Source organism: Phoca vitulina, unplaced genomic scaffold (assembly GCF_004348235.1).
Source record: "Phoca vitulina isolate PV1807 unplaced genomic scaffold, GSC_HSeal_1.0 scaffold71, whole genome shotgun sequence".
Lineage (NCBI taxonomy): Eukaryota > Metazoa > Chordata > Mammalia > Carnivora > Phocidae > Phoca > Phoca vitulina.
In genome coordinates this window covers 3260593-3273846 of record NW_022589774.1, presented here as the reverse complement: position 1 = coordinate 3273846, position 13254 = coordinate 3260593, and positions in this window count along the sequence as shown.

The window sequence follows — 13254 nt, the reverse complement described above, 5'->3', positions numbered from 1 at the left end:
TCCTCCGGCCTTCCCTGTCTCGTTCCTAAGTCACTGGGCTAAGAAAATAGAACGTCCACCTGGCCAGCTTCCCAGCTGGAGCCTCAAATAATTCTAGCACACAGACAAGTGAGAGAGGAGAAAGGAATAATCTGTTCATTAAGTCATCAAATATTTATTGAGCCCCTCCTAGATGCTGGGTGCCACCATCGAGACTTGAGATCCGGCCGCAAGCCAGAAAGACAGACACCTCTGTCCTTATGGAGCTTCTCGGCAGGGACCGGGGAGACAGTACATAATCACCACAAGAAATAAGGAAATTAGATCTTAAAGACTGTGAGATAAAGACAAAGCGAAGCATAAAACGGGGGAGCAGTATTGTGTGCGACCGGGTCTTGGGTTGATTCTGGCTGTAACCTTAACATGGTGGTCAGAAGTGAAAGCGTGACCCATGTAGTTCCAGGGGAAGAGTATTCCAGGCTGAGGAAATGGCCAGGTCAAAGCGCTGAGGCAGGACAGCCCTGCGTGTCTGATAGAGCGGGAGCTAGAGGGGAGGGGGCGGTGGCGGGAGCAGCAAGAGTTGAGGATTGGCAGATCCGGGCAGAGAATGGAGGCTAGCTCCCAGCCGAGACTGGATGTGATCTGACGTCTAGGTGTAAAGGCCCCTCCCACGGCAGGGCAGGAAGAAGGTAGAAACAGAGACCAGCTAGAGCCCTGGGGGATCCCAAGGCAGAGGTAAGGGCGGCTTGGAGCAGGGGGGATGCAGGGGAGGTGGGGGAGGAGGTTGATTCTGGATGTAGTGGAGGGAAGAGCCAGAGGGCTCTCCGACAGATTGGATTTGGCGAAGGAGACAAAAAGAAGAAGCAAAGAAGGCCTCGGGGGTATTTGACCGGAGCCGTGGGAGCTTCCGGGGGCTGACCTGGGGAAGGACAAGGAGGGGCAGGTTCTGGAGAGAGCCGGGAAGAGCTGGGGTACAGCCTCAGACCTGCTAATCTTTGAGATGGCTGTCACTCCGGCTGGACGGCTCAGGCAGGCAGGTAGGCATGTGAATCAGAGGCAAGAGAAAGGTCTGGACTAGAACTGTGTTTGAGGTGTCGTCCTTTAGACGGTGGCCGTGAGCCTGAATGAGGTCGTGAAGAGTGTGAGTGCGGACCGAGGAAAGGACGGGGAGCTGGGCCTCGGGGACTGCGGTGTTGAGAAGCCCAGGAGAAGAGAAGGAGCGAGCTGGAAGGGAGGAGGAGAGCCAGGAAGGCTGGTGTCCTCGGGGCCAAGTGAAGGGCGAGCTTCCAGGAGGAGGGGAGGACCAGCGGCGCGGGGCCAGCGAGCTGCCATTCCCCTCCCCTATGCTAGAGCTACAATAGCCACTCCTGGGGGTTCAACGAGGATGAAGTGAAATAATGGACTGAAGGAAAGGGTGTTTGGAAGCTCTCACCGAACGGGAGTTGCTTCCTGGAGGAGAATTCACACACATAATAATGATAAGAAAAAGAAAATTATAATGACCATAATGATGATGTTGCTTATTTACGGCTCAGGAAAGAAAGGTCTAAGGAACGCCCTTGTCATTAGTAGTAGGCGGTGGGGGGGGGGGACCCCGTGGAATAGCGGGCGGCCAGCAGCACCTGCGGGACCCAGGCTGGAATGGAGAGGCCCAAGGGCCAAGGAAGGGCTTCCCACTGTCCGAGACTTCACAGATGCTGGTCCCTGGGCTGGGTCCACAAGGATGGGGAGATTTAGGTGGGTGGAAGGGAAAAGACATCCACGTGAAGGGAAGGGCTGCTCGGAGGTACAGAGCAGGGAGTAATGGGGACCTGTTTGGTTAGAAGAGCTTGGATTGGGGTGTGTGTGTGTGTGTGTGTGTGTGTGTGTCTTTCTCTGTGTGTGTCTGTCTGTATGTGTGTCTGTGTGTGTCTGTGTGTTGGGGGAACAGGGACAGTGGGGAAGTTATTGGCAAAAAGGCAGGGCAGCATCAGATTACACACACAGTGGCCATATTCTGTAAACCAACCACCAGGCCGCCAAAGCCTAGGTTAGCGCCCAGCCCTGCGTCCCAGGACGCCCCGAACCTTCCCCCAACAGCCTCCATCCGTCGGAGCTGCAGTAGCCTGATTAGTCCTCTGTCTGCCCCCGGACTGCAGGCTCCCCGGAGGCAGGATGAAGTGCCCGTGCAGGCTGAGGGAGAGGGTCCCCTCAGGCCACCTCGCCAGTGAGACCCCTGCGCAGCGCCGCACGCAGCCCTCTCGGGCACGGGGTAACTGGGAACAGGATCTGTGACCCCAGTTCTGACTGGTCTCAGGCCGGCCTCCGTGTCTTTGGCGCCTGTCGTTGGTTCTTGCAGACGCCCGGCAGGAGGGGTGAGGCCAGGTGCCTGGCGGCCCCACTGCCCTGCCAGCTCTGGGGCAGGTCCCAGCACGGGAAGGCCAGGGAGTCCCTGCACAGAGCCGCTCCCGGCAAGACAGCGCCCCACGGGGCACGTTCTTCATCCTCTTCACCTCCGGGTGGTGGAACCCTTCCAGCTCCTGTTGGCTCTGGCCTCCCTCGGGCTCAGATAAGGAGCTATTTTTGCCCTCCCCCCTCCCCCATGGGCCCCTCCTGTCCGGTCCGCTGGGCCTGAGCGGGGCTCTTGGAAGGGGATTCCTGAAAGGCCCCACACTTCACGGGACAAGGAGGGGCCACCAGCTGTCAGGCAAGGAGAGGATGGGACAGAAGCGAGTGACTCAGAGGAGCCAGCAAGAGGGAGAGAGAGAAACAGGAAGGAGCAGGTGCAGGGAGCTGTGGGAGTGGGGGTGGGGGAGCAAAATGGGACCTGCAGGTTGGTCAGAGCGGGACTGGGCAGAGACGAGGAGGAAACGGAGGAGGGCCGAGGAGAGACAGGGAGGGAGGCAGAGGGCAGGCCCCCAGCGGCACCCAGGCTGAGCCCGAGACTGAGAAATCACTGCATGAGTGGGCAGCTCAGGCTGGGACTCACAGGCCGCCCAGATTTCCGGAGCAGACGGAGCCCTCAGCCCTGCCCCTGAGCCGGAGGTCCTCTGCTGCCCTCCCTTGGGGCCCCGCGGGCTCACAGATCCAGCAAAGCATCCAGAGATGACAGGGGTCACGCGGAGCCTTTCTGTCCCTCCCCAGCAGGGGTGGGGGCGGGGCCTCCCTAGCTCTGGATCTTTGGGGGTGTTGACGGGGTGCAACAAGCAAGAAGTTCTGGGCCGAGAGAGAGGGAGAACAGAAGGGATGCAGAGGTCTAGAAGAAGGGGAGGTAGAGGGATTCTGAAAAACGGCTAATTTTGAAAAAGAGTGAAAATAGAGATTTTTTTAAACTTCAATGTCCGCTACTCACTGGGGCTCCTAAGTAGGAGGCGTTTACTGCAGCATGTGCTTTGTGGGTTGGTCACATCGTAGCTGACCTGTGAGCTGCTGACTGTGGAGGCAATGAGGAGGGGTGAGGGTGTGAGCGTGTGAGAGGGGGCAGGATGGTGTGTATGTGATTGTGAGTGTGTGATTGCGTGTGAGGTACGTGTGTGCGATTGTGTGATTGCGTGTGAAGGTGTGATTGTGGGGGGGCTGAGGGTGTGCGTGTGTGTGCACGTGACCCCTCAGTCTGGCCGTCGTGGGGTCCCGTGCCCGGCTGACGGGCTGCCCTGCGCAAGTTTTGCTCCAGTCCCTGCAGCTGCTATGAGAAAGACTCACCCCGGGAAGGAGGTGGGTAACAAGTGGCCTGCCGCCCATCAGGGGAGTGGACAGCCCAGCCTGACACTCTCTGAGCACTAGGAAGAGGGCTCCAAATAAAACGGGCAGATGTTCCCTCGAAGACTCTGACCCTCCAACCAAGCATAAGACCAAGGGGAGACGTCGCAGTCCAGAGCCCCTGACGCCCCAGCTCCAACCAGTTGGCAGCATCGGCTGGTGGCATCCAGTGGGGTGCTCAAGGGAGGCAGAAGCCCTGGTGGGGGCATCTGGGGGTGGGGGCAGGCGATGGGGGGGCGTGAAGAGTTGGCAGAGGTCTGAGGCCTTGTCAAAAGGAAACACAAGAAAACTAGAAGCCAGTGACATTGTACTGTGGTCCGAGCGCACAGAGCATGCAGAGACGGGCGGGGGGTTGGGGGGAAGCAGGTACACACAGTAGGAACAATTAAACACAATCCACTGTTTTTACTAGACTAACATCTCCTGAGACCCTGGGACCACTACCATGAACTAAACAGCGGCCTGCCCGGTCCTTAGGAATCCACCACCCGAGGAGTAAGATGAGCATCAAATGCCGTCATGGATCATTCTCGGGCAGCATCTGATAATGACGATAATGAGGACCCGCAGTCCCGCACGTCCCAGGCTCTGTCGTAAGCATTCTGCACATACTCAGTGCTGGGGCTGAGGTCCGGATGAGGCACGGGAGGCAGCCAGAGACGAGCCCTTGCCGCAGCCCGGGGCCCAGGGGCAGAAGTTCATCGTCCTCACTCTTCACCTCCATCCTGAGGAGAAGCTCCTCCTGAGGAGACAGCAGTATTTTCCGCAGGGTTCTCGCACAGGTCACGGAGGGCATCTGAACTCCCAGCAGCGGTCACTCCCACCGCCACCTGGACCAGCTGCTCTCCCTCGTTTGGGGCTGGCTGGATCAGACTTGTCTAGACCAGAACACCCATTACCCGATCTCTCCAACCCATCTCTTCCACGGACTCCCTCGGGGCCTCCTGGGGAAAGCAAACCTTGGGAGGACAGGGGAGGTCACAGGATAGAGGCCGAGTGAGGCTGAGGGTAGGGATGGAGGGGCTGGGGGGTGGCGTCCAAGGCTGGGAGGCTGGAGGCTCCCCAGACGGGGAGAGAGGCCGAGCCAGCCAGCCCCCTCTTGCCGCACTCAGAGCAGTCCTTTTGGGGAATGCAGGGCCGGCAACTCAGAGGTGGGTGGGGACAGCAGAGATAAGTGGGAGGCCCCCGGTATTTACAGGGCTCAGCGTAGGAGAACAAATGTATTCCCAGACGGTGGCCCACCCACATTTTCTTCCCATTTCTGGTTCTATCCTGTATCTTGGTGGGGGAGGGGACACCAGTGTCCCCAGTGCCGGTGTAGACACCCCCTCCCGCACGTGGACACATCACCAAACCGCAATCCCTAGCCGCTCCTCGGGCCCAGGAAAGGGTTGTCATGTTTGGGACGTTCTTATACTAAAACACTATTCCTTGTGTATCTGAAATTCGAATGTAACTAGGCTCCCTGTACTTTATCGGGCAGTCCTAACCAGCGGAGTCCCCCGCCGCCCCGCCATAAAGCCGGCCCTCAGTAGGCCCACGGCAGAAACCCTCACAGGCCCTGTAAGCTGGCTTAGGGCCCACCTGGGCAGGGACTTTCAGGGTCCCAGTACTAGAGTGTGGTTGGGGGACGTAGGCTCTGGGTGGGCACATCTTGGCCCTGTAGACTTTTCTGGCCATTGAAGAGTCAGATCTGGATCTCCGAAACCTCAGGAGCTAGAACAGGGGCCCCTTTGCCTACTTACTGGCTGTATGGGATGAGCCTCAGCCCCCCTTCAAGTGAGAGCTCACCTCAAGCAAGAGGTGCCCCAGGACCTTTATTGGCCTCCTTGGAGCCTTTACCTCTTAGTTTCTCCAATGTCTCTGGGAGGCAGTGACCTCCGACGCTGGGAGACGTGATAGAGCGGCTGAAAGCCAGGCCTGCCCGATAAAATGCAGGATGCCCAGTTACCTTTGAATTGCACATGAGCAACATAATCAGTTTTTACTATAAATATGTCCCATGCAATATTTGGGGGAGATTTGTACTGAAAAGTGATTTCTTGATTATCTGAAATTCAAATTAATCCAGTGTTCCGGCTTTGATTTTGTTTTTGTTCGGCGTTCGCACATCAGGCAACCCGTGACTGACAGCTGGGACGTGGGAGTCCCACAGCGAGGTTCTGGCCCTGGCTTCTCCACTTGTCGCCGCTGCGTGAGGCTCACTTTCCTCGTCAGCACCCCCCACCCCCCCACCCCCCCGCCGGGGTGGCGGAAGGATGATATGATAAAATGCTTGGCTGGGGTAAGTGACAACTGTTATTGTTGTCCCTGGCTGAGGTCCCACAGCCAGAGGTCCCGGGGCTGGGATTCACCCTCCAGACTCCAGGCTCCGGCCCTCCGTCTCCTCCAGAACACTTGCAGCCCATTGCACACTCCTTGGACCCAAGACCACCCAGCCTGCAAGCGTCCCGGGCAAGGGTGCCAAGGCCATAGAAAGGTTTGAGAAGGAAGGATGCTCTGGTCTGGATATCTCGAGTTCCCTGATGACTGGAGAGGGGTTCTATGGGATACAAAGGGGAAGGGAGGGGCTAACATTTATTCTGGGCCTAGTGTATGCCTGGCATTTTGTTTTCTAATTTAATCCTTGCAAGCCTGCTTATTTCCCTTTTGCAACTAAAGATGCATTCTTAGCAGCATAGGAGGAGGCCCCCGAGGCTACTCTGTATGGACCCCAGTTCCTCGGGCCCATGGTCATGGCTCATTCTCACCTCCTGCAGGTCTGGGCTCACCTTCCCCTTCCCAGTGAGCCCGTTCCTCCACTTACAATGGGAGCCCTCCCCACCGGCTTAGAACTTCCTTATTCCCCTTTTCTGCTGCCTTTTCTTTCCCCAAAGCGCCCTCATCAAATATATTAGATAGGATGCTTATTTGGTTTGTCATCCCTCTCCCCTTCCAGAATGTAAGTTCCAAGAGAACAGGTTTTCCCAGTCCATTTTGTTTACCGACAGGTTCCCTGTGCCTGGAACAGAGCCTTGTACATACTGGTTGAATGAATCAAAGGTAATAAGGACAGTAACAAGCAACATTTATTTTGTACCTCCTTTGCCCCAGAAATAAGTACTTTACATATGTTCATTTACATATCCTCATCCTCCCAACACCTCTCTGAGGCACAGAGCCAGCACAGAGAAGCTAAGTAACTTGCCCAAGGTCACACAGCTAGTGGGCAAGATGTGGTCTGGTTGGCCTGAGTTCCTGGTTGACAATCTCTTACGCACTCCACAGGTATCCGTGACCCTGGCCTCTTGTGTGCATCATGGCCCCGTGGTGGTGCCCCTCCCGTCCCTCTGACTTGCTGGATGACCAATGTTTCTGCTTGTTTACCGCTGACTTCGTCTCTTTGAGGGCAGGGACCAGTCTCCTTCATTTTTGTGCCCTCGGTGTTCTGTACGGTGGCCAGCCCCTTCTAGGCCCTACACTCCGTGTTCCTGATTGGTCTGTACTATAACCCTGGGAAGTGGGAAGCACAGGTATGATCACTCCCCCACCCCCATTTTCCCAGCGGAGAAACAGGCTCAGGGAAATGAAGTGATCTGTTGCAGCGGGAAGAACAGAGAGTAACCAGCCCCCAGGTCGCCGGCCACAGCCCGCTGGGGTGGGGATCCACACTCTAGAGCCCCACGGGTTCTGGCTACTGCCCAAGGCTTTGGTGGGCACCTAACCACATGTCAGAACTGGGCAAAGGCAAAATATCGGTGTGGAGTGTGTGTTGGGGGGGTGGACGGGGGGATCCAGCCAGGCTCTTTCAATGGGGCCGCGTGGGGGCTGCTTCTTGGAGCTGGAGTGGGTGGACGGGTGAAGTACAATTCCAGGGCTGTGATGCATGTCTGCCAGGTGCGCTTTAGAGCAAACAGGATGCAAAGCCGGGTATATTTAGCCCGTGGCTCTAGCCTGCTGCCCAATCCCCCCTGCTGGGGAAAGCCCTCTGGAAGCTGTTCTTCTGACTGAGGAATGTGTTCTGCAGAGTCGGTGGCAGGGCGTGTGTGTATGTAAGGCAGGGGGTTGTAACGGACAGAAAACCCAAAGACTCGTGGCTCAACCAAGAAAAGGCAACAAGCTCCCAGGAAGAAATACACCTCAGCAGGAAGCAGACCGTCTTTATGTCTGTCCTTTTCCTCGGTGCCTGAGGGTGCTCTATGGACGGATTCATGCTGAGACCAGGGAATGGTGGGTAGAGGCTGTATTCATTCATTCATTCATTCATTCACTCACTCATTCAAGTGTTTATTGCACTTCTATTATGCACCAAGCACTGAGCTAAGTGCTGAGAATATACTAGGGAAAGAATGTACCTGTTCTCATTGAACTTTCAATTTCAAAGGAAATGAGCATTAAAGGAGTCTTGCTGGTACTTAATCATTCTTAGCTGTCAGTGCTCTGAAGGAGAATTACCAGATGCCTTAATGGGGTAAAATAAGGAATTTCAGTCTGGGAGTCAAGGAAGGCTTCCTGGGGGGAAGTGGTGTTTTAAGCTGAATCCCGGAGGGTACCTAACAGTTCATTTGGCAACTTGCTGAGAATTGAGGGTCAGAGAGGGGCAGAGCAGCAAGCCTTCCAGGCCCTGGCAGTGGCCCATGCTCAGACCTTGAAGTGGAAGGGAGTGTGGCCTCTGCAGACCACACATCAGGGACTCCATACTGGCTGGTGTCGGGATCCTAATCTGATCGGGAAACACAGCCCCTGCCCACAGGCATCTCCTTGTCTGAGGGGTAAACAAGGGAGTTCAACCATGAGATTAGCTTTCCACTGGCAGCAGAGATGTGCAGGTCTGAAGCGGGGGTATTTGCCACGAAGGAACGAGTTCGTTTGGGAAGCCTTGCTGAAGACGACGTGTCTCTGGTTTTGAAGGTGGGAAGTATCCTAATTTGGCAGAGGGTGTAGGAGTTTGAAGAGCTGTGTGCAAGGCTGAGGAATGGGAACACGCATACTTTAGGTTGGAGTAGGAGGTGGGTGAACGATTCAGTTTGGAGGCGTATGTTCTGTCTCTCCAGTTGATTTTAATAGCTACTACGAATTTCCCAATCACTGTGTGCCACAAAAGCACTGATCTATCTCATTTTATCCCGACAAATAGCCCTTGGAGGTAGATACGACCATCCTATTTTACAGATCAGAAAACAGAGGCTCAGAGGATTAAGTGACCTGCCCACCGTGACCCGGAGAAGAGGCAGTAGGACCAGGAATCAAACAGAATGGGTCTGCTCTGTAGCTCATGAACCTTTCGTTGCATTTGCCTTCCTAACGACCTGACATCTTAAGGATTGTCCCTGACTGCTCTGGGGAGTCCTTTGTACCTTAAGAATGGGCTGAAACCATGGTTAACCATTTGCAAGCATTGATCGGTGACATGACTGTGGTCACCTGACCCACCGGTGCACATCCCATCCCCTGTCCAGCCCACAGAGGAGCAACTTGGAGCTCTTCATTGCAAAAGGCAAAGCGCAGGAGGAGGTAAGGCCAGCCCCAGATCCCAGAGCAAGCTGGGGAGAATCCGAAAATGGTCTTTCCTCCATCCTATAATCCACAAGTCTTGACTGGTATCACGAGAACTGTTTTTTTTGGATTTTTGTCTGTTTTATTGCTGTATCTCCAGGCCCCAGAATACAGGATGGCACACGGTAGGCATACAATAAATTTTGTTGAAATCAATCTCTGGGGGCGGTGCGGTGTTAAGGGGAATTTGACACATACAATCCCTGCCCTCTGGCGGTTCATCATCTAACTAAACATAATGTAACAGACGCGCGCACACATGCGCACATGCACACACGTACACACACTCACACATGCATGCACACACACACACACGCACATGCACACACGTACACACACTCACACATGCATGCACACACACGTGCACACATGTACACACACTCACACGTGCATGCACACACACGTGCACACATGTACACACACTCACACATGCATGCACACACACACGCACATGCACACACGCTCACAGGAAGCCAGTCTCTGACTTACTCTCTACCTGGCCATATACAATGAAATAGTATTCGTCTATAATAAGGGGGACTTAAGTGAGACATGAGCCAGCCAGCTGATTTTTCCCAGCGGTGAAATTACTCAGAAACCAAGACCAAAGTAAACCAATACAGTATCATCTAATATGTTTAATGTCTTCTTTTTGGAGGCTTTTTTTTTTTTTTTTTTGGAGGCGGGGTGGGTGAAGAATATAACTTACATAATAAAGTTTACAAGCCTCAAGTGTCCAGCCAGATGGATTTTTACATGTCTAATGTATGTATACACTTGTGAAACCTCAACCCGGATAAACACAGCGCATTTCCAGCACCCCGGAGCTTTCTCACGCACCCTCCCAGAAAACACCCTTCCCCCCCGGCAGAGGTTACTGCTAAATTTTACTTTGCCTGTTCTTGACCTTCACAGAAATGGAATCATATGGTAAGGACTCTTTTGTGTCTGGCTGCTTTAGCTCAACCGAATGTCTGTGAGGTTCATGCTTGCTGCTACGTGTAGCAGTTTCTTCTTTTTAATTGCTGTACAGCATACGTAATGTCATAGAGCAGATGTTATATAGCTATCGATATGTCAAATATGTAAGTAATATAAAACAAATATATAAAGTTGTATGTATTAATTATATATACACATAATCAACTCATTTATCCATTCTCCTTTTGAAGGGCATTTGGGTTTTTTCCACTTTGGATCTACCATGAATAGAATTACAATGAACACTTTTGCCCATGTCCTTTGGTGAGCCTAAGCACTGATTTCTACTGCTTACATACAAGAAGTGGTGTTGCTAAGTAGGCTTATGTTTACCTTTAGTAGATTTCTCAAAACGTTTCCCAGGTTGTACCAATTTATACTTCTACCAGGAATATATGAGAGATCGGAGAGTTTTTAAGGTCAGGAATGTGACCTCATCCCCATCTAACTTTCCTGCTGTTCCCCACAAGACTGGACTAAAATACTGGGTAGGGTATGGGAGCCAGGATCTCCGTGTTCTCTCCCCAGACCTTAGGGGATCAAGGATTGCTTGCGGCGCCAGGGAGTCTGGGGGTGGGAGGCTGGGGATGGCCAGTGGGCTGGGTGGGGATGGGATCTGCTGGGTAGGGTTTCTCCATAGTTGGCCCATGACACAGTCCAGGTGTTCTGAGAACTGCTCTGTGACGCCCCAGTGGACTGTGCTGGTGTCAGGGTGACATTTGTCAGGGGCAACATCTCCAATCTGCCCACAAATAAAAGGTAAGTGGTACTATTTATTCTGGAATGAACTTGGTTCCCTCTTCCCCCATTCTCCACTCAGCTCCCTACTTCCCCCGTTCTGTCAGAATGAGTAGCTGCATCGACACTGAGGAGACGGGTCGACCACTCTGGCCCCGGGGAGACGGGAGGGGTGGGCAAGATATTCGCTATCTGTTGCCCCACTGGAGAGGCCGAAGGACTAAAATTCGTGGAGTCCTGTGAGAGGAAGCAGTAACCAGACAGGGAAGGACTGTGGAGAGGGCTAAACGGAAGAGGGGCTTGCCCCAATTAATGTTAAGAGGTGTCTTCCCCTATTGTTGCCACTGCTGTGGTGTGATGTTGCCCATAATGTGTCCACAGGCAAAAAAAGCAAAGGTCAGTGTAGTCCTCACTCGGTGGGCTCCCTTCGGCCACTATGACCAAGGAGCACTTGGGAGAACGAAGTAAAAGGTCCCTAAGGAGTCAATCAAATGTGCCTTCCAGTCCTGGTTCTGTCCTTTACTAACAACGAGGCCTTGAGCATATTGGAGCTTTCCAGGTCTTATGTTCCTCGTCTGTAAAATGTGGCTGGTCTGCTGCTTAAACGGGGCGGGCACAGACAACATTAGCAAAGGGCACAGGCTGGTGCGCACAGGCGCTCCTTCTCCGGGAGGGAGGAGAAGTCAGGTGTGCGGAGGAAGCCAGATTCCCTGGGAGCCCCTGCCTGGGCTCATCCAGGAGGCGGTCGATGTGGGCCGGGGGAGACCATCTGCCTGACTTTATCAAGACGCCTTTCAGACTCAGCATTCTCTTTCCCGAGAACAAACAGAAAAAGGGACTTGGAGGCCAGCCGAAAGGACCAGAGCTAGACATAAATTGGAGGGTGGGCACCAAGCTAAGCTGCAGAGTCTCTTTGCAAGGAAGTGAGAATTTCATCCCTGGCATTTGGGGATAGAGTTTTAGTTGTTGCCACAGGAATGACATACTGAAGGGAGGGTCACTTAGAGCCCCTGGTCTCCAGGCCCTGGAGGCCAGGCCATGAAGAAGGTCCAGTCATCCATAAGTACTGCATTCAGGGGCAGACCTGGGTCCGGCTCACTGCTCACTCTGGACTTTGTTGCCCAGCCATGCGAAGGGTCTGCGATCTTTCCCCCAAGCCTCCAGGCCTGACATTCTCATTTATTCCAGCCCCTGGAAGGCATCGGCCTGCCCTGGGGACCCACTTCAAGTGGCTTCCTTCCCTTGGCTAGAGAGCCTTTGAAACTGGCTGAGGCATTTCCTGTCCCAGGCCGAGTCAGGCGAACGGGTGGTCAGGCTTCCTCCCCAGCCCGCTGCTGGGGCAGGCCTGGTTTGAGCCTGGGCCAAGCTTGGGAAGGCAGTAGGTGTGGGGGTCTTCCTTCCAGTTCAGGGAAGGGGCTGGGGAGGAGGCAGGGCCGGGCTGAGCATGTCCCACCGGGATCAGGTACGGGGACAGAGGCACGCAGCCCAGTACTTTGAGAACAGGGCCACAGAGCTCGGTAACTGTCCCTCTAAGGCAGCCCGGGATCGCTCCCTGTGGGTGCAGGACCCACGGCAGCTCACTAAAAGAACCAGCGTAGGTAGCTTTAAGCAACTGCTTTACATTTAACTCTCCAAATGCTAAGTTCTAAATTTATCAGGGCTGATACCCACTCGGCTGCTTTGTTCTGTTTTGTTTTGGTTTTGTTTTTGACAAATAAAAGTTGTAAATATTTAAGGTGTACAATGTGACGTTTCGATAGGTGTATCCATTGTGAACTGATGATCACAATCAGTCTCCACTCTGCTTCTTCATCATGAATCCCACTCTCCAGGGGCTCCTTCCCTCATGATAAAATAGCAATAGCAGTATAATCATAATAGGGGTTCGGCCAGGTGATCCCACCAGAAGCAGAGAACGCCCTGCCACTCCCTGTCTGGACAGTCTTTGGACTTTCGCGCAAAGTGCCAAGGGGATCTAAGGCTGGAGGGTGGATTCCCAGGCAAGGCATCTCCTCTTTCCTTCCTCCCCATCACTGTTTTAAGGTCTGAACCCATAGAGAGGCCCCTCCTGAAGATGCTGCAGCCAAGGCAGCAAACCGCTTATTTCTCAAACTACCAAATGTCAGGTGGTGCACCTGCGGGGGTGGGGGTGGGGGATGGGATGAGGGAGGATGCGGTGAGGGCTGGGGGAGAGAAAACAGAAGAAAGGTTGCTGAGGCTGTGAGGTGGGGAAAAGAAGCCAGCTTCCCCCTTCACGGCCTAAAGGATCATGGGACCCTGGGG